At 55.1% G+C, this 22,632-nt stretch overlaps 1 protein-coding gene across 1 annotated transcript in view; it reads right to left on the bottom strand.

Annotated features, from left to right (window-relative positions):
* The window catches only part of LOC146869950 (zinc finger homeobox protein 2-like), a 1,750,357-nt gene that overhangs the window by 773,491 nt on the left and 954,234 nt on the right, over nucleotides 1-22,632 (bottom strand). The window lies entirely within an intron of this gene.

The raw sequence follows: 22,632 nt of genomic DNA on the forward strand, positions 1-22,632 counted from the left end.
TGCTGACCTGGTTCTCGGGCTCTAAAGCAGCTCTGCTGGCCTGGTTCTCTGGCTCTAAAGAAGCTCTGCTGGCCTGGTTCTCTGGCTCTAAAGCAGCTCTGGTGACCTGGTTCTCTGGCTGAAAGCAGCTCTGCTGACCTGGTTCTCTAGCTCTACAATGGCTCTGGTGACCTGTTTCTCGGGCTCTAAAGCAGCGTTGCTGACCTGGTTCTCTGGCTCTAGAGCGGCTCTGCTGACCTGGTTCTCTGGCACTACAGCAGCTCTGTTGACCTGGTTCTGTGTCTTTAAAGCAGCTCTGCTGACCTGGATCTCGGGCTCTAAAGCAGCTCTGCTGGCCTGGTTCTCTGGCTCTAAAGCAGCTCTGCTGGCCTGGTTCTCTGGCTCTAGAGCGGCTCTGCTGACCTGGTTCTCTGGCTCTAGAGCAGCTCTGCTGACCTGGTTCTCTGGGTCTACAACTGCTCTGCTGACCTGGTTCTCTGGCTCTACAGCAGCTCTGCTGACCTGGTTCTCTGGCTCTACAACGGCTCTGCTGACCTGTTTCTCTGGCTGAAAGCAGCTCTGGTGACCTGGTTCTCTAGCTCTACAATGGCTCTGGTGACCTGTTTCTCTGGCGCTAAAGCAGCGTTGCTGACCTGGTTCTCTGGCTCTACAGCAGCTCTGTTGACCTGGTTCTGTGGCTCTAAAGCAGCTCTGCTGACCTGGTTCTCGGGCTCTAAAGCAGCTCTGCTGGCCTGGTTCTGTGGCTCTAAAGCAGCTCTGCTGACCTGGTTCTCTGGCTCAAAAGCAGCTGTGCTTGCCCTGATCTCTGGCTCTACAGCGGCTCTGCTGACCTGGTTCTCTGGCCCTACAACGGCTCTGCTGACCTGGTTCTCTGGCTCTACAATGGCTCTGCTGACCAGTTTCTCTGGCTCTAAAGCAACTTTGCTGACCTGGTTCTGTGGCTCAACAACGGCTCTGCGGACCTGGTTCTCTGGCTCTAAAGCAGCTCTGCTGACCTGGTCTCTGGCTCTACATCGGTTCTGTTGACCTGGTTCTCTGGCTCTAAAGCAGCTCTGCTGACCTAGTTCTGTGGCTCTGGAGTGGCTCTGGATCTGCTGACCTACTTCTCTGGCTCTACAGCAGCTCTGCTGACCTAGTTCTATGGCTCTAGAGAAGCTCTGCTGACCTGCTTCTCTGGCTCTAAAGCAGCTCTGCTGACCTGCTTCTCTGGCTCTAGAGCAGCTAAGCTGACCCGGTTCTTTGGCTCTAGAGCAGCTTTGCTGACCTGGTTCTTTGGCTGTACAGCAGCTCTGCTGACCTGGTTCTCTGGCTCTACAGTGGCTCTGCTGACCTGGTTCTCTGGGTCTACAACGGCTCTGCTGACCTGGTTCTCTGGCTGTAAAGCAGCTCTGCTGACCTGGTTCTCTAGCTCTACAGTGGCTCTGCTGACCTGGTTCTCTGGGTCTACAACGGCTCTGCTGACCTGGTTCTCTGGCTGTAAAGCAGCTCTGCTGACCTGGTTCTCTAGCTCTACAGTGGCTCTGCTGACCTGGTTCTCTGGCTCTAGAGCAGCTCTGCTGACCTGGTTCTCTGGCTCTACAACGGCTCTGGTGACCTGGTTATCAGGCTCTAGAGCAGCTCTGCTGACCTTGTTCTCTGGCTCTAGAGCAGCTTTGCTGACCTGGTTCTTAGGCTGTACAACAACTCTGCTGACCTGGTTCTCTGGCTCTAGAGCAGCTCTGCTGATCTGGTTCTCTGGCTCTACAGCAGCTCTGCTGACCTGGTTCTATGGCTCTAGAGCAGCTCTGCTGACCTGCTTCTCTGGCTCTAAAGCAGCTCTGCTGACCTGCTTCTCTGGCTCTAGAGCAGCTCTGCTGACCCGGTTCTCTGGCTCTAGAGCAGCTTTGCTGACCTGGTTCTCTGGCTCTAAAGCAGCACTGCTGACCTGGTTCTTTGGCTGTACAGCAGCTCTGCTGACCTGGTTCTCTGGCTCTACAGTGGCTCTGCTGACCTGGTTCTCTGGGTCTACAACGGCTCTGCTGACCTGGTTCTCTGGCTGTAAAGCAGCTCTGCTGACCTGGTTCTCTAGCTCTACAATGGCTCTGCTGACCTGGTTGTCTGGCTCTAGAGCAGCTCTGCTGACCTGGTTCTCTGGCTCTAGAACAGCTCTGCTGACCCGGTTCTCTGGCTCTAGAGCAGCTTTGCTGACCTGGTTCTTTGGCTGTACAGAAGCTCTGCTGACCTGGTTCTCTGGCTCGACAGCGGCTCTACTGGCCTGGGTCTCTGGCTCTACAGCGACTCTGCTGGCCTGGTTCTCTGGCTCTACAGCGACTCTGCTGGCCTGGTTCTCTGGCTCTACAGCAGCTCTGCTGACCTGGTTCTCTGGCTCTAAAGCAGCTCTGCTGACCTGGTTCTCTGGCTCTAGAGCAGCTCTGCTGACCCGGTTCTCTGGATCTAGAGCAGCTTTGCTGACCTGGTTCTTTGGCTGAACAGCAGCTCTGCTGACCTGGTTCTCTGGCTCTACCGTGGCTCTGCTGACCTGGTTCTCTGGGTCGACAACGGCTCTGCTGACCTGGTTCTCTGGCTGTAAAGCAGCTCTACTGACCTGGTTCTCTAGCTCTACAATGGCTCTGGTGACCTGTTTCTCTGGCTCTAAAGCAGCTTTGCTGACCTGGTTCTCTGGATCTAGAGCGGCTCTGCTGACCTTGTTCTCTGGCTCTACAATGGCTCTGCTGACCTGGTTCTCTGTCTCTACAGCAGGTCTGCTGACCTGGTTCTCTGGCTCTACAGTGGCTCTGCTGACCTGGTTCTCTGGGTATACAACGGCTCTGCTGACCTGGTTCTCTGGCTCTAAAGCAGCACTGCTGACCTGGTTCTCTGGCTCTACAGCAGCTCTGCTGACCTGGTTCTCTAGCTCTACAACGGCTCTTTTGACCTGGTTCTCTGGCTCTACAATGGCTCTGCTGACCTGGTTGTCAGTCTCTAGTGCAGCTCTGCTGACCTGGTTCTCTGGCTCTAAAGCAGCTCTGCTGACCTGGTTCTCCGGCTCCACAGCGGCTCTGTTGACCTGGTTCTCTGGCTCTTCAACGGCTCTACTGAAATGGTTCTCTGGCTCTATAGCAGCTCTGCTGACCTTGTTCTCTGGCTCTAAAGCAGCTCTGATGACCTGGTTCTCTGATCCACAGCCACTCTGTTGACCTGTTTCTCTGGCTGTAAAGCAGCTCTGCTGACTTGGTTCTCTAGCTCTACAATGGCTCTGCTGACCTGGTTCTCTGGCTCTAGAGCAGCTCTGCTGACCTGGTTCTCTGGCTCTACAGCAGCTCAGCTGCCCTGGTTCTCTGGCTCTAAAGCAGCTCTGCTGACCTGGTTCTCTGGCTCTAAAGCAGCTCTGCTGACCTGTTTCTCTGGCTCTAAAGCAGCTTTGCTGACCTGGTTCTGTGGCTCAACAACGGCTCTGCGGACCTGGTTCTCTGGCTCTAAAGCAGCTCTGCTGACCTGGTCTCTGGCTCTACATCGGTTCTGTTGACCTGCTTCTCTAGCTCTAAAGCAGCTCTGCTGACCTAGTTCTGTGGCTCTAGAGCGGCTCTGGTTCTGCTGACCTAGTTCTCTGGCGCTAGAGCAGCTCTGCTGACCTTGTTCTCTGGCTCTACAGCAGCACTGCTGACCTGGTTCTATGGCTCTAAAGCAGATCTGCTGACCTGGTTCTCTGGCTGTAAAGCAGCTCTGCTGACCTGGTTCTCTGGCTCTAAAGCAGTTCTGCTGACCTGGTTCTCTGCATCTAGAGTAGCTCTGCTGGCCTGGTTCTCTGGCTCTAGAGCGGCTCTGCTGACCTGGTTCACTGGCTCTACAGCAGCTCTGCTGACCTAGTTCTCTGGCTCTAGAGCAGCTCTGCTGACCTGGTTCTCTGGGTCTACAACGGCTCTGCTGACCAGGTTCTCTGGCTCTACAGCAGCTCTGCTGACCTGGTTAATTGGCTCTACAGCAGCTCTGCTGACCTGGTTCTGTGGGTCTAAAGCAGCTCTACTGACCTGGTTCTCTGGCTCTAAAGCAGCTCTGCTGACCTGGTTCTCTGGCTCTAAAGCAGCTCTGCTGGCCTTGCTCTCTAGCTCTAAAGCAGCTCTGCTGGCCTGGTTCTGTGGCTCTAAAGCAGCTCTGCTGACCTGGTTCTCGGGCTCTAAAGCAGCTCTGGTGACCTGGTTCTCTGGCTGAAAGCAGCTCTGCTGACCTGGTTCTCTAGCTCTACAATGGCTCTGGTGACCTGTTTCTCGGGCTCTAAAGCAGCGTTGCTGACCTGTTTCTCTGGCTCTAGAGCGGCTCTGCTCACCTGGTTCTCTGGCACTACAGCAACTCTGTTGACCTGGTTCTGTGTCTTTAAAGCAGCTCTGCTGACCTGGATCTTGGGCTCTAAAGCAGCTCTGCTGGCCTGGTTCTCTGGCTCTAATGCAGCTCTGCTGGCCTGGTTCTCTGGCTCTAGAGCGGCTCTGCTGACCTGGTTCTCTGGCTCTAGAGCAGCTCTGCTGACCTGGTTCTCTGGGTCTACAACTGCTCTGCTGACCTGGTTCTCTGGCTCTACAGCAGCTCTGCTGACCTGGTTCTCTGGCTCTACAACGGCTCTGCTGACCTGTTTCTCTGGCTGAAAGCAGCTCTGGTGACCTGGTTCTCTAGCTCTACAATGTCTCTGGTGATCTGTTTCTCTGGCGCTAAAGCAGCGATGCTGACCTGGTTCTCTGGCTCTACAGCAGCTCTGTTGACCTGGTTCTGTGTCTTTAAAGCAGCTCTGCTGACCTGGTTCTCTGGCTCAAAAGCAGCTGTGCTTGCCCTGTTCTCTGGCTCTACAGCGGCTCTGCTGACCTGGTTCTCTGGCCCTACAACGGCTCTGCTGACCTGGTTCTCTGGCTCTACAATGGCTCTGCTGACCAGTTTCTCTGGCTCTAAAGCAGCTTTTCTGACCTGGTTCTGTGGCTCAACAACGGCTCTGCGGACCTGGTTCTCTGGCTCTAAAGCAGCTCTGCTGACCTGGTCTCTGGCTCTACATCGGTTCTGTTGACCTGGTTCTCTGGCTCTAAAGCAGCTCTGCTGACCTAGTTCTGTGGCTCTGGAGCGGCTCTCGATCTGCTGACCTACTTCTCTGGCTCTACAGCAGCTCTGCTGACCTGGTTCTATGGCTCTAGAGAAGCTCTGCTGACCTGCTTCTCTGGCTCTAAAGCAGCTCTGCTGATCTGCTTCTCTTGCTCTAGACCAGCTCTGCTGACCCGGTTCTTTGGCTCTAGAGCAGCTTTGCTGACCTGGTTCTTTGGCTGTACAGCAGCTCTGCTGACCTGGTTCTCTGGCTCTACAGTGGCTCTGCTGACCTGGTTCTCTGAGTCTACAACGGCTCTGCTGACCTGGTTCTCTGGCTGTAAAGCAGCTCTGCTGACCTGGTTCTCTAGCTCTACAGTGGCTCTGCTGACCTGGTTCTCTGGCTCTAGAGCAGCTCTGCTGACCTGGTTATCTGGCTCTAGAGCAGCTCTGCTGACCTGGTTCTCTGGCTCTAGAGCAGCTTTGCTGACCTGGTTCTTTGGCTGTACAGCAGCTCTGCTGACCTGGTTCTTTGGCTGAACAGCAGCTCTGCTGACCTGGTTCTCTGGCTCTAAAGCAGCTCTGCTGACCTGGTTCTCTGGCTCTAGAGCAGCTCTGCTGACCCGGTTCTCTGGCTTTAGAGCAGCTTTGCTGACCTGGTTCTTTGGCTGAACAGCAGCTCTGCTGACCTGGTTCTCTGGTTCTACAGTGGCTCTACTGACCTGGTTCTCTGGGTCTACAACGGCTCTGCTGACCTGGTTCTCTGGCTGTAAAGCAGCTCTGCTGACCTGGTTCTCTAGCTCTACAGTGGCTCTGGTGACCTGTTTCTCTAGCTCTACAGCAGGTCTGCTGACCTGGCTCTCTGGCTCTACAGTGGCTCTGCTGACCTGGTTCTCTGGGTCTACAACGGCTCTGCTGACCTGGTTCTCTGGCTCTAAAGCAGCACTGCTGACCTGGTTCTCTGGCTCTACAGCAGCTCTGCTGACCTGGTTCTCTAGCTCTACAACGGCTCTTTTGACCTGGTTCTCTGGCTCTACAATGGCTCTGCTGACCTGGTTGTCAGTCTCTAGTGCAGCTCTGCTGACCTGGTTCTCTGGCTCTAAAGTAGCTTTGCTGACCTGGTTCTCCGGCTCCACAGCGGCTCTATTGACCTGGTTCTCTGGCTCTACAACGGCTCTACTGAAATGGTTCTCTGGCTCTATAGCAGCTCTGCTGACCTTGTTCTCTGATCCACAGCCGCTCTATTGACCTGTTTCTCTGGCTGTAAAGCAGCTCTGCTGACCTGGTTCTCTAGCTCTACAATGGCTCTGCTGACCTGGTTCTCTGGCTCTAGAGCAGCTCTGCTGACCTGGTTGTCTGGCTCTAGAGCAGCTCTGCTGACCTGGTTCTCTGGCTCTAAAGCAGCTCTGCTGACCTGGTTCTCTGGCTCCACAGCGGCTCTGTTGACCTGTTTCCCTGGCTGTGAAGCAGCTCTGCTGACCCGGTTCTCTAGCTCTACAATGGCTCTTGTGACCTGTTTCACTGCGTCTACAGCAGCTCTGCTGACCTGGCTCTCTGGCTCTAAAGCAGCTCTGCTGACCTGGTCCTCTGGCTCTAGAGCAGCTTTGCTGAACTGGTTCTCAGGCTGTACAACGGCTCTGCTGACCTGGCTCGCAGGATCTACAGCAACTCTGCTGACCTAGTTCTCTGGCTCTAGAGCAGCTCTGCAGACCTGGTTCTCTGGCTCTATAACGGCTCTGCTGAAATGGTTCTCTGGCTCTACTGCAGCTCTGCGGACCTGGTTCCCTGGCTCTAAAGGAGGTCTGCTGACCTGGTTCTCTGGCTCTACAATGGCTCTGCTGACCTGGTTCTCTGGCTGTAAAGCAGCTCTGCTGACCTGGTTCTCTAGCTCTACAATGGCTCTGGTGACCTGTTTCTCTGCCTCTACAGCAGCTCTGCTGACCTAGTTCTCTGGCTCTAAAGCTGCTCTACTGACCTGGTTCTCTGGCTCCAAAGCAGCTCTGCTGACCTGGTCCTCTGGCTCTAGACCGGCTCTGCTGACCTGGTCCTCTGGCTCTAGACCGGCTCTGCTGACCTGGTCCTCTGGCTCTAGAGCAACTTTGCTGACCTGATTCTAAGGCTGTACAACAGCTCTGCTGACCTGGTTCGCTGGCTCTACAGCAGCTCTGCTGACCTGGTACTCTGGCTCTAGAGCAGCTCTGCTGACCTGGTTCTTTGGCTCTACAACAGCTCTGCTGACCTGGTTTTCTGGCTCTACAACGGCTTTGCTGACCTGGCTCTCTGGCTCTACAGCAGGTCTGCTGACCTGGTTCTCTGGCTCTAGAGCAGCTCTGCTGACCAGGTTCTCTGGCTCTACAGCAGCTTTGCTGCCTTGGTTCTCAGGCTGTACAACGGATCTGCTGACCTGGTTCTTTGGCTGTACAGCAGCTCTGCTGATCTGTCTCTCTGGCTCTACAGCAGCTGTGCTGACCTGGTTCTCTGGCTCTACTGCAGCTCTGCTGACCTGGTTCTGTGGCTCTAAAGCAGCTCTGCTGACCTGGTTCTCTGGCTCAAGAGCAGCTCCGCTGACCTGGTTCTCTGGCTCTACAACAGCTCTGCGGACCTGGTTCTCTGGCTCTACAACGGCTCTGCTGACCTGGTTGTCAGTCTCTAAAGCAGCTCTGCTGACCTGGTTCTCTAGCTCTACAATGGCACTGCTGACCTGGCTCTCTGGCTCTAGAGCATCTCTGCTGACCTGGTTGTCTGGCTCTAGAGCAGCTCTGCTGACCTGGTTCTCTGGCTGTATAGCAGCTCTGCTGACCTGCTTCTCTGGCTCTAAAGCAGCTCTGCTGACCTGGTTCTCTGGCTCCAGAGCAGCTCTGCTGACCTGGTTCTCTGGCTCTACAGCAGCTTTGCTGAACTGGTTTTTTGGCTGTACAGCAGCTCTGGTGACCTGGTTCTCTGGCTCTACAGCGGCTCTACTGGCCTGGGTGTCGGGCTCTACGGCGACTCTGCTGGCCTGGTTCTCTGGCTCTAAAGCGACTCTGCTGGCCTGGTTCTCTGGCTCTATAGCAGCTTTGCTGACCTGGTTTTCTGGCTCTAGAGCGGCTCTGCTGACCTGGTTCTCTGGCTCTACAATGGCTCTGGTGACCTGCTTCTCTGGCTCTACAATGGCTCTGGTGACCTGGTTCTCTGGCTCTACAGCAGCTCTGCTGGCATGGTTCTCTGGCTCTAAAGCAGCTCTGCTGACCTGGTCCTCTGGCTCTAGAGCAACTCTGCTGACCTGGTCCTCTGGTTCTAGAGCAGCTTTCCTGGCCTGGTTCTAAGGCTGTGCAACAGCTGTGCGGACCTGGTTCTTTGGCTCTACAGCAGCACTGCTGACCTGGTTTTCTGCCTCTACAACGGCTTTGCTGACCTGGCTCTCTGGCTCTACAGCAGCTCTGCTGACCTGGTTTTCTGGCTCTACAACAGCTTTGCTGACCTGGTTCTTTGGCTGTACAGCAGCTCTGCTGACCTGGTTCTCTGGCTCTACAGCGGCTCTGGTGAACTGGATCTGTGGCTCTACAGCAGCTCTGGTTACCTAGTTCTCCGGCTCTAGAGCAGCTCTGCTTACCTAGTTCTCCGGCTCTAGAGCAGCTCTGCTGACCTGGTTCTCTAACTCTAGAGTAGCTCTGCTGACCTGGTTCTCTGGCTCTAAAGCAGCTCTGCTGACCTGGTTCTCTGGCTCTAAAGCACCTCTGCTGCCCTTGTTCTCTGGCTCTAAAGCAGCTCTGCTGCCCTGGTTCTCTGGCACTAAAGCAACTCTGCTGAGCTGGTTCTCTGGCTCTAGAGCTGCTCTGTTGACCTGGTTCTATGGCTCTACAGCAGCTCTGCTGACCTAGTTCTCTGGCTCTAGAGAAGCTCTGCTGACCTGGTTCTCTGGCTCTAAAGCAGCTCTGCAGACCTGGTTCTCTCCCTCTAAAGCAGCCCTGCAGACCTGGTTCTCTCCCTCTAAAGCAGCTCTGCTGACCTGGTTCTCTCCCGCTAAAGCAGCTCTGCTGACCTGGTTCTCTCCCTCTAAAGCAGCTCTGCTGACCTGGTCATCACCCTCTAAAGCAGCTCTGCTGAGTTGGTCCTCTCCCTCTAAAGCAGCTCTGCTGACCTGGTTTCTCTGGCTCTACAGCAGCTCTGCTGGCCTGGTTCTCTGGCTCTACAGCATCTCTGCTGGCCTGGTTCTCTGGCTCTACAGCAGCTCTGCTGGCCTGGTTCTCTGGCTCTACAGCAGCTCTGCTGACCAGGTTCTGTGGCTCTAGAGCGGCTCGGCTGACCTGGTTCTCTGGCTCTACAGCAGCTCTGCTTACCTAGTTCTCCAGCTCTAGAGCAGCTCTGCTGACCTGATTCTCTGGCTCTAGAGCAGCTCTGCTGACCTGGTTCTCTGGCTCTAAAGCAGCTCTGCTGACCTGGTTCTCTGGCTCTAGAGCAGTTCTGCTGACCTGGTTCTCTGGCTCTAGAGCAGTTCTGCTGACCTGGTTCTCTGGCTCTAAAGCAGTTCTGCTGACCTGGTTCTCTGTCTCTACAGCAGGTCTGCTGACCTGGTTCTCTGGCTCTACAGTGGCTCTGCTGACCTGGTTCTCTGGGTATACAACGGCTCTGCTGACCTGGTTCTCTGGCTCTAAAGCAGCACTGCTGACCTGGTTCTCTGGCTCTACAGCAGCTCTGCTGACCTGGTTCTCTAGCTCTACAACGGCTCTTTTGACCTGGTTCTCTGGCTCTACAATGGCTCGGCTGACCTGGTTGTCAGTCTCTAGTGCAGCTCTGCTGACCTGGTTCTGTGGCTCTAAAGCAGCTCTGCTGACCTGGTTCTCTGGCTCAAGAGCAGCTCCGCTGACCTGGTTCTCTGGCTCTACAACAGCTCTGCGGACCTGGTTCTCTGGCTCTACAACGGCTCTGCTGACCTGGTTGTCAGTCTCTAAAGCAGCTCTGCTGACCTGGTTCTCTAGCTCTACAATGGCACTGCTGACCTGGCTCTCTGGCTCTAGAGCATCTCTGCTGACCTGGTTGTCTGGCTCTAGAGCAGCTCTGCTGACCTGGTTCTCTGGCTGTATAGCAGCTCTGCTGACCTGCTTCTCTGGCTCTAAAGCAGCTCTGCTGACCTGGTTCTCTGGCTCCAGAGCAGCTCTGCTGACCTGGTTCTCTGGCTCTACAGCAGCTTTGCTGAACTGGTTTTTTGGCTGTACAGCAGCTCTGGTGACCTGGTTCTCTGGTTCTACAGCGGCTCTACTGGCCTGGGTGTCGGGCTCTACGGCGACTCTGCTGGCCTGGTTCTCTGGCTCTAAAGCGACTCTGCTGGCCTGGTTCTCTGGCTCTATAGCAGCTTTGCTGACCTGGTTTTCTGGCTCTAGAGCGGCTCTGCTGACCTGGTTCTCTGGCTCTACAATGGCTCTGGTGACCTGCTTCTCTGGCTCTACAATGGCTCTGGTGACCTGGTTCTCTGGCTCTACAGCAGCTCTGCTGGCATGGTTCTCTGGCTCTAAAGCAGCTCTGCTGACCTGGTCCTCTGGCTCTAGAGCAACTCTGCTGACCTGGTCCTCTGGTTCTAGAGCAGCTTTCCTGGCCTGGTTCTAAGGCTGCGCAACGGCTGTGCGGACCTGGTTCTTTGGCTCTACAGCAGCACTGCTGACCTGGTTTTCTGCCTCTACAACGGCTTTGCTGACCTGGCTCTCTGGCTCTACAGCAGCTCTGCTGACCTGGTTTTCTGGCTCTACAACAGCTTTGCTGACCTGGTTCTTTGGCTGTACAGCAGCTCTGCTGACCTGGTTCTCTGGCTCTACAGCGGCTCTGGTGAACTGGATCTGTGGCTCTACAGCAGCTCTGGTTACCTAGTTCTCCGGCTCTAGAGCAGCTCTGCTTACCTAGTTCTCCGGCTCTAGAGCAGCTCTGCTGACCTGGTTCTCTAACTCTAGAGTAGCTCTGCTGACCTGGTTCTCTGGCTCTAAAGCAGCTCTGCTGACCTGGTTCTCTGGCTCTAAAGCACCTCTGCTGCCCTTGTTCTCTGGCTCTAAAGCAGCTCTGCTGCCCTGGTTCTCTGGCACTAAAGCAACTCTGCTGAGCTGGTTCTCTGGCTCTAGAGCTGCTCTGTTGACCTGGTTCTATGGCTCTACAGCAGCTCTGCTGACCTAGTTCTCTGGCTCTAGAGAAGCTCTGCTGACCTGGTTCTCTGGCTCTAAAGCAGCTCTGCAGACCTGGTTCTCTCCCTCTAAAGCAGCCCTGCAGACCTGGTTCTCTCCCTCTAAAGCAGCTCTGCTGACCTGGTTCTCTCCCGCTAAAGCAGCTCTGCTGACCTGGTTCTCTCCCTCTAAAGCAGCTCTGCTGACCTGGTCATCACCCTCTAAAGCAGCTCTGCTGAGTTGGTCCTCTCCCTCTAAAGCAGCTCTGCTGACCTGGTTTCTCTGGCTCTACAGCAGCTCTGCTGGCCTGGTTCTCTGGCTCTACAGCATCTCTGCTGGCCTGGTTCTCTGGCTCTACAGCAGCTCTGCTGGCCTGGTTCTCTGGCTCTACAGCAGCTCTGCTGACCAGGTTCTGTGGCTCTAGAGCGGCTCGGCTGACCTGGTTCTCTGGCTCTACAGCAGCTCTTCTTACCTAGTTCTCCAGCTCTAGAGCAGCTCTGCTGACCTGATTCTCTGGCTCTAGAGCAGCTCTGCTGACCTGGTTCTCTGGCTCTAAAGCAGCTCTGCTGACCTGGTTCTCTGGCTCTAGAGCAGTTCTGCTGACCTGGTTCTCTGGCTCTAGAGCAGTTCTGCTGACCTGGTTCTCTGGCTCTAAAGCAGTTCTGCTGACCTGGTTCTCTGTCTCTACAGCAGGTCTGCTGACCTGGTTCTCTGGCTCTACAGTGGCTCTGCTGACCTGGTTCTCTGGGTATACAACGGCTCTGCTGACCTGGTTCTCTGGCTCTAAAGCAGCACTGCTGACCTGGTTCTCTGGCTCTACAGCAGCTCTGCTGACCTGGTTCTCTAGCTCTACAACGGCTCTTTTGACCTGGTTCTCTGGCTCTACAATGGCTCGGCTGACCTGGTTGTCAGTCTCTAGTGCAGCTCTGCTGACCTGGTTCTCTGGCTCTAAAGCAACTCTGCTGACCTGGTTCTCCGGCTCCACAGCGGCTCTGTTGACCTGGTTCTCTGGCTCTACAACGGCTCTACTGAAATGGTTCTCTGGCTCTATAGCAGCTCTGCTGACCTTGTTCTCTGGCTCTAAAGCAGCGCTGATGACCTGGTTCTCTGATCCACAGCCACTCTGTTGACCTGTTTCTCTGGCTGTAAAGCAGCTCTGGTGACCTGGTTCTCTGGCTCTACAAAGGCTCTGCTGACCTGTTTCTCTGGCTGAAAGCAGCTCTGGTGACCTGGTTCTCTAGCTCTACAATGGCTCTGGTGCGCTGTTTCTCTGGCTCTAAAGCAGCATTGCTGACCTGGATCTCTGGCTCTAGAGTGGCTCTGCTGGCCTGGTTCTCTGGCACTAAAGCAGCTCTGCTGGCATGGTTCTCTGGCTCTAAAGCAGCTCTGCTGGCATGGTTCTCTGGCTCTAGAGCAGCTCTGCTGACCTGGTTCTCTGGCTCTACAGCAGCTCTGCTGACCTAGTTCTCTGGCTCTACAGCAGCTCTGCTGACCTGGTTCTCTGGCTCTAAAGCAGCACTGCTGACCTGGTTCTCTGGCTCTACAGCAGCTCTGCTGACCTGGTTCTCTAGCTCTACAACGGCTCTTTTGACCTGGTTCTCTGGCTCTACAATGGCTCTGCTGACCTGGTTGTCAGTCTCTAGTGCAGCTCTGCTGACCTGGTTCTCTGGCCATAAAGCAGCTCTGCTGACCTGGTTCTCCGGCTCCACAGCGGCTCTGTTGACCTGGTTCTCTGGCTCTACAACGGCTCTACTGAAATGGTTCTCTGGCTCTATAGCAGCTCTGCTGACCTTATTCTCTGGCTCTAAAGCATCTCTGATGACCTGGTTCTCTGATCCACAGCCACTCTGTTGACCTGTTTCTGTAAAGCAGCTCTGCTGACTTGGTTCTCTAGCTCTACAATGGCTCTGCTGACCTGGTTCTCTGGCTCTAGAGCAGCTCTGCTGACCTGGTTCTCTGGCTCTACAGCAGCTCAGCTGACCTGGTTCTCTGGCTCTAAAGCAGCTCTGCTGACCTGGTTCTCTGGCTCTAAAGCAGCTCTGCTGACCTGTTTCTCTGGCTCTAAAGCAGCTTTGCTGACCTGGTTCTGTGGTTCAACAACGGCTCTGCGGACCTGGTTCTCTGGCTCTAAAGCAGCTCTGCTGACCTGGTCTCTGGCTCTACATCGGTTCTGTTGACCTGCTTCTCTAGCTCTAAAGCAGCTCTGCTGACCTAGTTCTGTGGCTCTAGAGCGGCTCTGGTTCTGCTGACCTAGTTCTCTGGCGCTAGAGCAGCTCTGCTGACCTGGTTCTCTGGCTCTACAGCAGCACTGCTGACCTGGTTCTATGGCTCTAAAGCAGATCTGCTGACCTGGTTCTCTGGCTGTAAAGCAGCTCTGCTGACCTGGTTCTCTGGCTCTAAAGCAGTTCTGCTGACCTGGTTCTATGGATCTAGAGTAGCTCTGCTGGCCTGGTTCTCTGGCTCTAGAGCGGCTCTGCTGACCTGGTTCTCTGGCTCTACAGCAGCTCTGCTGACCTAGTTCTCTGGCTCTAGAGCAGCTCTGCTGACCTGGTTCTCTGGGTCTACAACGGCTCTGCTGACCAGGTTCTCTGGCTCTACAGCAGCTCTGCTGACCTGGTTAATTGGCTCTACAGCAGCTCTACTGACCTGGATCTGTGGGTCTAAAGCAGATCTACTGACCTGGTTCTCTGGCTCTAAAGCAGCTCTGCAGACCTGGTTCTCTGGCTCTAAAGCAGCTCTGCTGGCCTGGTTCCGTGGCTCTAAAGCAGCTCTGATGACCTGGTTCTCGGGCTCTAAAGCAGCTCTGCTGGCCTGGTTCTCTGGCTCTAAAGCAGCTCTGCTGGCCTGGTTCTCTGGCTCTAAAGCAGCTCTGGTGACCTGGTTCTCTGGCTGAAAGCAGCTCTGCTGACCTGGTTCTCTAGCCTTACAATGGCTCTGGTGACCTGTTTCTCGGGCTCTAAAGCAGCGTTGCTGACCTGGTTCTCTGGCTCTAGAGCGGCTCTGCTGACCTGGTTCTCTGGCACTACAGCAGCTCTGTTGACCTGGTTCTGTGTCTTTAAAGCAGCTCTGCTGACCTGGATCTCGGGCTCTAAAGCAGCTCTGCTGGCCTGGTTCTCTGGCTCTAAAGCAGCTCTGCTGGCCTGGTTCTCTGGCTCTAGAGTGGCTCTGCTGACCTGGTTCTCTAGCTCTAGAGCAGCTCTGCTGACCTGGTTCTCTGGCTCTACAGCAGCTCTGCTGACCTGGTTCTCTGGCTCTACAACGGCTCTGCTGACCTGTTTCTCTGGCTGAAAGCAGCTCTGGTGACCTGGTTCTCTAGCTCTACAATGGCTCTGGTGACCTGTTTCTCTGGCGCTAAAGCAGCGTTGCTGACCTGGTTCTCTGGCTCTAGAGCAGCTCTGTTGACCTGGTTCTGTGTCTTTAAAGCAGCTCTGCTGACCTGGTTCTCTGGCTCAAAAGCAGCTGTGCTTGCCCTGTTCTCTGGCTCTACAGCGGCTCTGCTGACCTGGTTCTCTGGCCCTACAACGGCTCTGCTGACCTGGTTCTCTGGCTCTACAATGGCTCTGCTGACCAGTTTCTCTGGCTCTAAAGCAGCTTTGCTGACCTGGTTCTGTGGCTCAACAACAGCTCTGCGGACCTGGTTCTCTGGCTCTAAAGCAGCTCTGCTGACCTAGTTCTGTGGCTCTGGAGTGGCTCTGGATCTGCTGACCTACTTCTCTGGCTCTACAGCAGCTCTGCTGACCAGGTTCTGTGGCTCTAGAGCGGCTCGGCTGACCTGGTTCTCTGGCTCTACAGCAGCTCTGCTTACCTAGTTCTCCAGCTCTAGAGCAGCTCTGCTGACCTGATTCTCTGGCTCTAGAGCAGCTCTGCTGACCTGGTTCTCTGGCTCTAAAGCAGCTCTGCTGACCTGGTTCTCTGGCTCTAGAGCAGTTCTGCTGACCTGGTTCTCTGGCTCTAGAGCAGTTCTGCTGACCTGGTTCTCTGGCTCTAAAGCAGTTCTGCTGACCTGGTTCTCTGTCTCTACAGCAGGTCTGCTGACCTGGTTCTCTGGCTCTACAGTGGCTCTGCTGACCTGGTTCTCTGGGTATACAACGGCTCTGCTGACCTGGTTCTCTGGCTCTAAAGCAGCACTGCTGACCTGGTTCTCTGGCTCTACAGCAGCTCTGGTGACCTGGTTCTCTAGCTCTACAACGGCTCTTTTGACCTGGTTCTCTGGCTCTACAATGGCTCGGCTGACCTGGTTGTCAGTCTCTAGTGCAGATCTGCTGACCTGGTTCTGTGGCTCTAAAGCAGCTCTGCTGACCTGGTTCTCTGGCTCAAGAGCAGCTCCGCTGACCTGGTTCTCTGGCTCTACAACAGCTCTGCGGACCTGGTTCTCTGGCTCTACAACGGCTCTGCTGACCTGGTTGTCAGTCTCTAAAGCAGCTCTGCTGACCTGGTTCTCTAGCTCTACAATGGCACTGCTGACCTGGCTCTCTGGCTCTAGAGCATCTCTGCTGACTTGGTTGTCTGGCTCTAGAGCAGCTCTGCTGACCTGGTTCTCTGGCTGTATAGCAGCTCTGCTGACCTGCTTCTCTGGCTCTAAAGCAGCTCTGCTGACCTGGTTCTCTGGCTCCTGAGCAGCTCTGCTGACCTGTTTCTCTGGCTCTACAGCAGCTTTGCTGAACTGGTTTTTTGGCTGTACAGCAGCTCTGGTGACCTGGTTCTCTGGCTCTACAGCGGCTCTACTGGCCTGGGTGTCGGGCTCTACGGCGACTCTGCTGGCCTGGTTCTCTGGCTCTAAAGCGACTCTGCTGGCCTGGTTCTCTGGCTCCATAGCAGCTTTGCTGACCTGGTTTTCTGGCTCTAGAGCGGCTCTGCTGACCTGGTTCTCTGGCTCCACAATGGCTCTGGTGACCTGCTTCTCTGGCTCTACAATGGCTCTGGTGACCTGGTTCTCTGGCTCTACAGCAGCTCTGCTGGCATGGTTCTCTGGCTCTAAAGCAGCTCTGCTGACCTGGTCCTCTGGCTCTAGAGCAACTCTGCTGACCTGGTCCTCTGGTTCTAGAGCAGCTTTCCTGGCCTGGTTCTAAGGCTGCGCAACGGCTGTGCAGACCTGGTTCTTTGGCTCTACAGCAGCACTGCTGACCTGGTTTTCTGCCTCTACAACGGCTTTGCTGACCTGGCTCTCTGGCTCTACAGCAGCTCTGCTGACCTGGTTTTCTGGCTCTACAACAGCTTTGCTGACCTGGTTCTTTGGCTGTACAGCAGCTCTGCTGACCTGGTTCTCTGGCTCTACAGCGGCTCTGGTGAACTGGATCTGTGGCTCTACAGCAGCTCTGGTTACCTAGTTCTCCGGCTCTAGAGCAGCTCTGCTTACCTAGTTCTCCGGCTCTAGAGCAGCTCTGCTGACCTGGTTCTCTAACTCTAGAGTAGCTCTGCTGACCTGGTTCTCTGGCTCTAAAGCAGCTCTGCTGACCTGGTTCTCTGGCTCTAAAGCACCTCTGCTGCCCTTGTTCTCTGGCTCTAAAGCAGCTCTGCTGCCCTGGTTCTCTGGCACTAAAGCAACTCTGCTGAGCTGGTTCTCTGGCTCTAGAGCTGCTCTGTTGACCTGGTTCTATGGCTCTACAGCAGCTCTGCTGACCTAGTTCTCTGGCTCTAGAGAAGCTCTGCTGACCTGGTTCTCTGGCTCTAAAGCAGCTCTGCAGACCTGGTTCTCTCCCTCTAAAGCAGCCCTGCAGACCTGGTTCTCTCCCTCTAAAGCAGCTCTGCTGACCTGGTTCTCTCCCGCTAAAGCAGCTCTGCTGACCTTGTTCTCTCCCTCTAAAGCAGCTCTGCTGACCTGGTCATCACCCTCTAAAGCAGCTCTGCTGAGTTGGTCCTCTCCCTCTAAAGCAGCTCTGCTGACCTGGTTTCTCTGGCTCTACAGCAGCTCTGCTGGCCTGGTTCTCTGGCTCTACAGCATCTCTGCTGGCCTGGTTCTCTGGCTCTACAGCAGCTCTGCTGGCCTGGTTCTCTGGCTCTACAGCAGCTCTGCTGACCAGGTTCTGTGGCTCTAGAGCGGCTCGGCTGACCTGGTTCTCTGGCTCTACAGCAGCTCTGCTTACCTAGTTCTCCAGCTCTAGAGCAGCTCTGCTGACCTGATTCTCTGGCTCTAGAGCAGCTCTGCTGACCTCGTTCTCTGGCTCTAAAGCAGCTCTGCTGACCTGGTTCTCTGGCTCTAGAGCAGTTCTGCTGACCTGGTTCTCTGGCTCTAGAGCAGTTCTGCTGACCTGGTTCTCTGGCTCTAAAGCAGTTCTGCTGACCTGGTTCTCTGTCTCTACAGCAGGTCTGCTGACCTGGTTCTCTGGCTCTACAGTGGCTCTGCTGACCTGGTTCTCTGGGTATACAACGGCTCTGCTGACCTGGTTCTCTGGCTCTAAAGCAGCACTGCTGACCTGGTTCTCTGGCTCTACAGCAGCTCTGCTGACCTGGTTCTCTAGCTCTACAACGGCTCTTTTGACCTGGTTCTCTGGCTCTACAATGGCTCGGCTGACCTGGTTGTCAGTCTCTAGTGCAGCTCTGCTGACCTGGTTCTCTGGCTCTAAAGCAGCTCTGCTGACCTGGTTCTCCGGCTCCACAGCGGCTCTGTTGACCTGGTTCTCTGGCTCTACAACAGCTCTACTGAAATGGTTCTCTGGCTCTATAGCAGCTCTGCTGACCTTGTTCTCTGGCTCTAAAGCAGCGCTGATGACCTGGTTCTCTGATCCACAGCCACTCTGTTGACCTGTTTCTCTGGCTGTAAAGCAGCTCTGGTGACCTGGTTCTCTGGCTCTACAAAGGCTCTGCTGACCTGTTTCTCTGGCTGGAAGCAGCTCTGGTGACCTGGTTCTCTAGCTCTACAATGGCTCTGGTGCGCTGTTTCTCTGGCTCTAAAGCAGCATTGCTGACCTGGATCTCTGGCTCTAGAGTGGCTCTGCTGGCCTGGTTCTCTGGCACTACAGCAGCTCTGCTGGCCTGGTTCTCTGGCTCTAAAGCAGCTCTGCTGGCATGGTTCTCTGGCTCTAGAGCAGCTCTGCTGACCTGGTTCTCTGGCTCTACAGCAGCTCTGCTGACCTAGTTCTCTGGCTCTACAGCAGCTCTGCTGACCTGGTTCTCTGGCTCTAAAGCAGCACTGCTGACCTGGTTCTCTGGCTCTACAGCAGCTCTGCTGACCTGGTTCTCTAGCTCTACAACGGCTCTTTTGACCTGGTTCTCTGGCTCTACAATGGCTCTGCTGACCTGGTTGTCAGTCTCTAGTGCAGCTCTGCTGACCTGGTTCTCTGGCCATAAAGCAGCTCTGCTGACCTGGTTCTCCGGCTCCACAGCGGCTCTGTTGACCTGGTTCTCTGGCTCTACAACGGCTCTACTGAAATGGTTCTCTGGCTCTATAGCAGCTCTGCTGACCTTATTCTCTGGCTCTAAAGCAGCTCTGATGACCTGGTTCTCTGATCCACAGCCACTCTGTTGACCTGTTTCTGTAAAGCAGCTCTGCTGACTTGGTTCTCTAGCTCTACAATGGCTCTGCTGACCTGGTTCTCTGGCTCTAGAGCAGCTCTGCTGACCTGGTTCTCTGGCTCTACAGCAGCTCAGCTGACCTGGTTCTCTGGCTCTAAAGCAGCTCTGCTGACCTGGTTCTCTGGCTCTAAAGCAGCTCTGCTGACCTGTTTCTCTGACTCTAAAGCAGCTTTGCTGACCTGGTTCTGTGGTTCAACAACGGCTCTGCGGACCTGGTTCTCTGGCTCTAAAGCAGCTCTGCTGACCTGGTCTCTGGCTCTACATCGGTTCTGTTGACCTGCTTCTCTAGCTCTAAAGCAGCTCTGCTGACCTAGTTCTGTGGCTCTAGAGCGGCTCTGGTTCTGCTGACCTAGTTCTCTGGCGCTAGAGCAGCTCTGCTGACCTGGTTCTCTGGCTCTACAGCAGCACTGCTGACCTGGTTCTATGGCTCTAAAGCAGATCTGCTGACCTGGTTCTCTGGCTGTAAAACAGCTCTGCTGACCTGGTTCTCTGGCTCTAAAGCAGTTCTGCTGACCTGGTTCTATGGATCTAGAGTAGCTCTGCTGGCCTGGTTCTCTGGCTCTAGAGCGGCTCTGCTGACCTGGTTCTCTGGCTCTACAGCAGCTCTGCTGACCTAGTTCTCTGGCTCTAGAGCAGCTCTGCTGACCTGGTTCTCTGGGTCTACAACGGCTCTGCTGACCAGGTTCTCTGGCTCTACAGCAGCTCTGCTGACCTGGTTAATTGGCTCTACAGCAGCTCTACTGACCTGGATCTGTGGGTCTAAAGCAGCTCTACTGACCTGGTTCTCTGGCTCTAAAGCAGCTCTGCAGACCTGGTTCTCTGGCTCTAAAGCAGCTCTGCTGGCCTGGTTCCGTGGCTCTAAAGCAGCTCTGATGACCTGGTTCTCGGGCTCTAAAGCAGCTCTGCTGGCCTGGTTCTCTGGCTCTAAAGCAGCTCTGCTGGCCTGGTTCTCTGGCTCTAAAGCAGCTCTGGTGACCTGGTTCTCTGGCTGAAAGCAGCTCTGCTGACCTGGTTCTCTAGCCTTACAATGGCTCTGGTGACCTGTTTCTCGGGCTCTAAAGCAGCGTTGCTGACCTGGTTCTCTGGCTCTAGAGCGGCTCTGCTGACCTGGTTCTCTGGCACTACAGCAGCTCTGTTGACCTGGTTCTGTGTCTTTAAAGCAGCTCTGCTGACCTGGATCTCGGGCTCTAAAGCAGCTCTGCTGGCCTGGTTCTCTGGCTCTAAAGCAGCTCTGCTGGCCTGGTTCTCTGGCTCTAGAGCGGCTCTGCTGACCTGGTTCTCTGGCTCTAGAGCAGCTCTGCTGACCTGGTTCTCTGGCTCTACAGCAGCTCTGCTGACCTGGTTCTCTGGCTCTACAACGGCTCTGCTGACCTGTTTCTCTGGCTGAAAGCAGCTCTGGTGACCTGGTTCTCTAGCTCTACAATGGCTCTGGTGACCTGTTTCTCTGGCGCTAAAGCAGCGTTGCTGACCTGGTTCTCTGGCTCTAGAGCAGCTCTGTTGACCTGGTTCTGTGTCTTTAAAGCAGCTCTGCTGACCTGGTTCTCTGGCTCAAAAGCAGCTGTGCTTGCCCTGTTCTCTGGCTCTACAGCGGCTCTGCTGACCTGGTTCTCTGGCCCTACAACGGCTCTGCTGACCTGGTTCTCTGGCTCTACAATGGCTCTGCTGACCAGTTTCTCTGGCTCTAAAGCAGCTTTGCTGACCTGGTTCTGTGGCTCAACAACGGCTCTGCGGACCTGGTTCTCTGGCTCTAAAGCAGCTCTGCTGACCTAGTTCTGTGGCTCTGGAGTGGCTCTGGATCTGCTGACCTACTTCTCTGACTCTACAGAAGCTCTGCTGACCTGGTTCTATGGCTCTAGAGAAGCTCTGCTGACCTGCTTCTCTGGCTCTAAAGCAGCTCTGCTGACCTGCTTCTCTGGCTCTAGAGCAGCTCTGCTGACCCGGTTCTTTGGCTCTAGAGCAGCTTTGCTGACCTGGTTCTTTGGCTGTACAGCAGCTCTGCTGACCTGGTTCTCTGACTCTACAGTGGCTCTGCTGACCTGGTTCTCTGGGTCTACAACGGCTCTGCTGACCTCGTTCTCTGGCTGTAAAGCAGCTCTGCTGACCTGGTTCTCTAGCTCTACAGTGGCTCTGCTGACCTGGTTCTCTGGCTCTAAAGCAGCTCTGCTGATCTGGTTCTCTGGCTCTACAGCAGCTCTGCTGATCTGGTTCTATGGCTCTAGAGCAGCTCTGCTGACCTGCTTCTCTGGCTCTAAAGCAGCTCTGCTGACCTGCTTCTCTGGCTCTAGAGCAGCTCTGCTGACCCGGTTCTCTGGCTCTAGAGCAGCTTTGCTGACCTGGTTCTTTGGCTGTACAGCAGCTCTGCTGACCTGCTTCTCTGGCTCTACAGTGGCTCTGCTGACCTGGTTCTCTGGGTCTACAACGGCTCTGCTGACCTGGTTCTCTGGCTGTAAAGCAGCTCTGCTGACCTGGTTCTCTAGCTCTACAATGGCTCTGCTGACCTGGTTCTCTGGCTCTAGAGCAGCTCTGCTGACCTGGTTGTCTGGCTCTAGAGCAGCTCTGCTGACCTGGTTCTCTGGCTCTAGAGCAGCTCTGCTGACCTGGTTCTCTGGCTCTAGAGCAGCTCTGCTGACCCGGTTCTCTGGCTCTAGAGCAGCTTTGCTTCCCTGGTTCTTTGGCTGTACAGCAGCTCTGCTGACCTGGTTCTCTAGCTCTACAATGGCTCTGGTGACCTGTTTCTCTGGCTCTAAAGCAGCTTTGCTGACCTGGTTCTCTGGATCTAGAGCGGCTCTGCTGACCTTGTTCTCTGGCTCTACAATGGCTCTGCTGACCTGGTTCTCTGTCTCTACAGCAGGTCTGCTGACCTGGTTCTCTGGCTCTACAGTGGCTCTGCTGACCTGGTTCTCTGGGTATACAACGGCTCTGCTGACCTGGTTCTCTGGCTCTAAAGCAGCACTGCTGACCTGGTTCTCTGGCTCTACAGCAGCTCTGCTGACCTGGTTCTCTAGCTCTACAACGGCTCTTTTGACCTGGTTCTCTGGCTCTACAATGGCTCTGCTGACCTGGTTGTCAGTCTCTAGTGCAGCTCTGCTGACCTGGTTCTCTGGCTCTAAAGCAGCTCTGCTGACCTGGTTCTCCGGCTCCACAGCGGCTCTGTTGACCTGGTTCTCTGGCTCTACAACGGCTCTACTGAAATGGTTCTCTGGCTCTATAGCAGCTCTGCTGACCTTGTTCTCTGGCTCTAAAGCAGCTCTGATGACCTGGTTCTCTGATCCACAGCCACTCTGTTGACCTGTTTCTCTGGCTGTAAAGCAGCTCTGCTGACTTGGTTCTCTAGCTCTACAATGGCTCTGCTGACCTGGTTCTCTGGCTCTAGAGCAGCTCTGCTGACCTGGTTCTCTGGCTCTACAGCAGCTCAGCTGCCCTGGTTCTCTGGCTCTAAAGCAGCTCTGCTGACCTGGTTCTCTGGCTCTAAAGCAGCTCTGCTGACCTGTTTCTCTGGCTCTAAAGCAGCTTTGCTGACCTGGTTCTGTGGCTCAACAACGTCTCTGCGGACCTGGTTCTCTGGCTCTAAAGCAGCTCTGCTGACCTGGTCTTTGGCTCTACATCGGTTCTGTTGACCTGCTTCTCTAGCTCTAAAGCAGCTCTGCTGACCTAGTTCTGTGGCTCTAGAGCGGCTCTGGTTCTGCTGACCTAGTTCTCTGGCGCTAGAGCAGCTCTGCTGACCTGGTTCTCTGGCTCTACAGCAGCACTGCTGAACTGGTTCTATGGCTCTAAAGCAGATCTGCTGACCTGGTTCTCTGGCTGTAAAGCAACTCTGCTGACCTGGTTCTCTGGCTCTAAAGCAGTTCTGCTGACCTGGTTCTCTGGATCTAGAGTAGCTCTGCTGGCCTGGTTCTCTGGCTCTAGAGCGGCTCTGCTGACCTGGTTCACTGGCTCTACAGCAGCTCTGCTGACCTAG

The sequence above is a fragment of the Triturus cristatus genome, chromosome 1_1 (genome assembly GCF_964204655.1).
Source record: "Triturus cristatus chromosome 1_1, aTriCri1.1, whole genome shotgun sequence".
Lineage (NCBI taxonomy): Eukaryota > Metazoa > Chordata > Amphibia > Caudata > Salamandridae > Triturus > Triturus cristatus.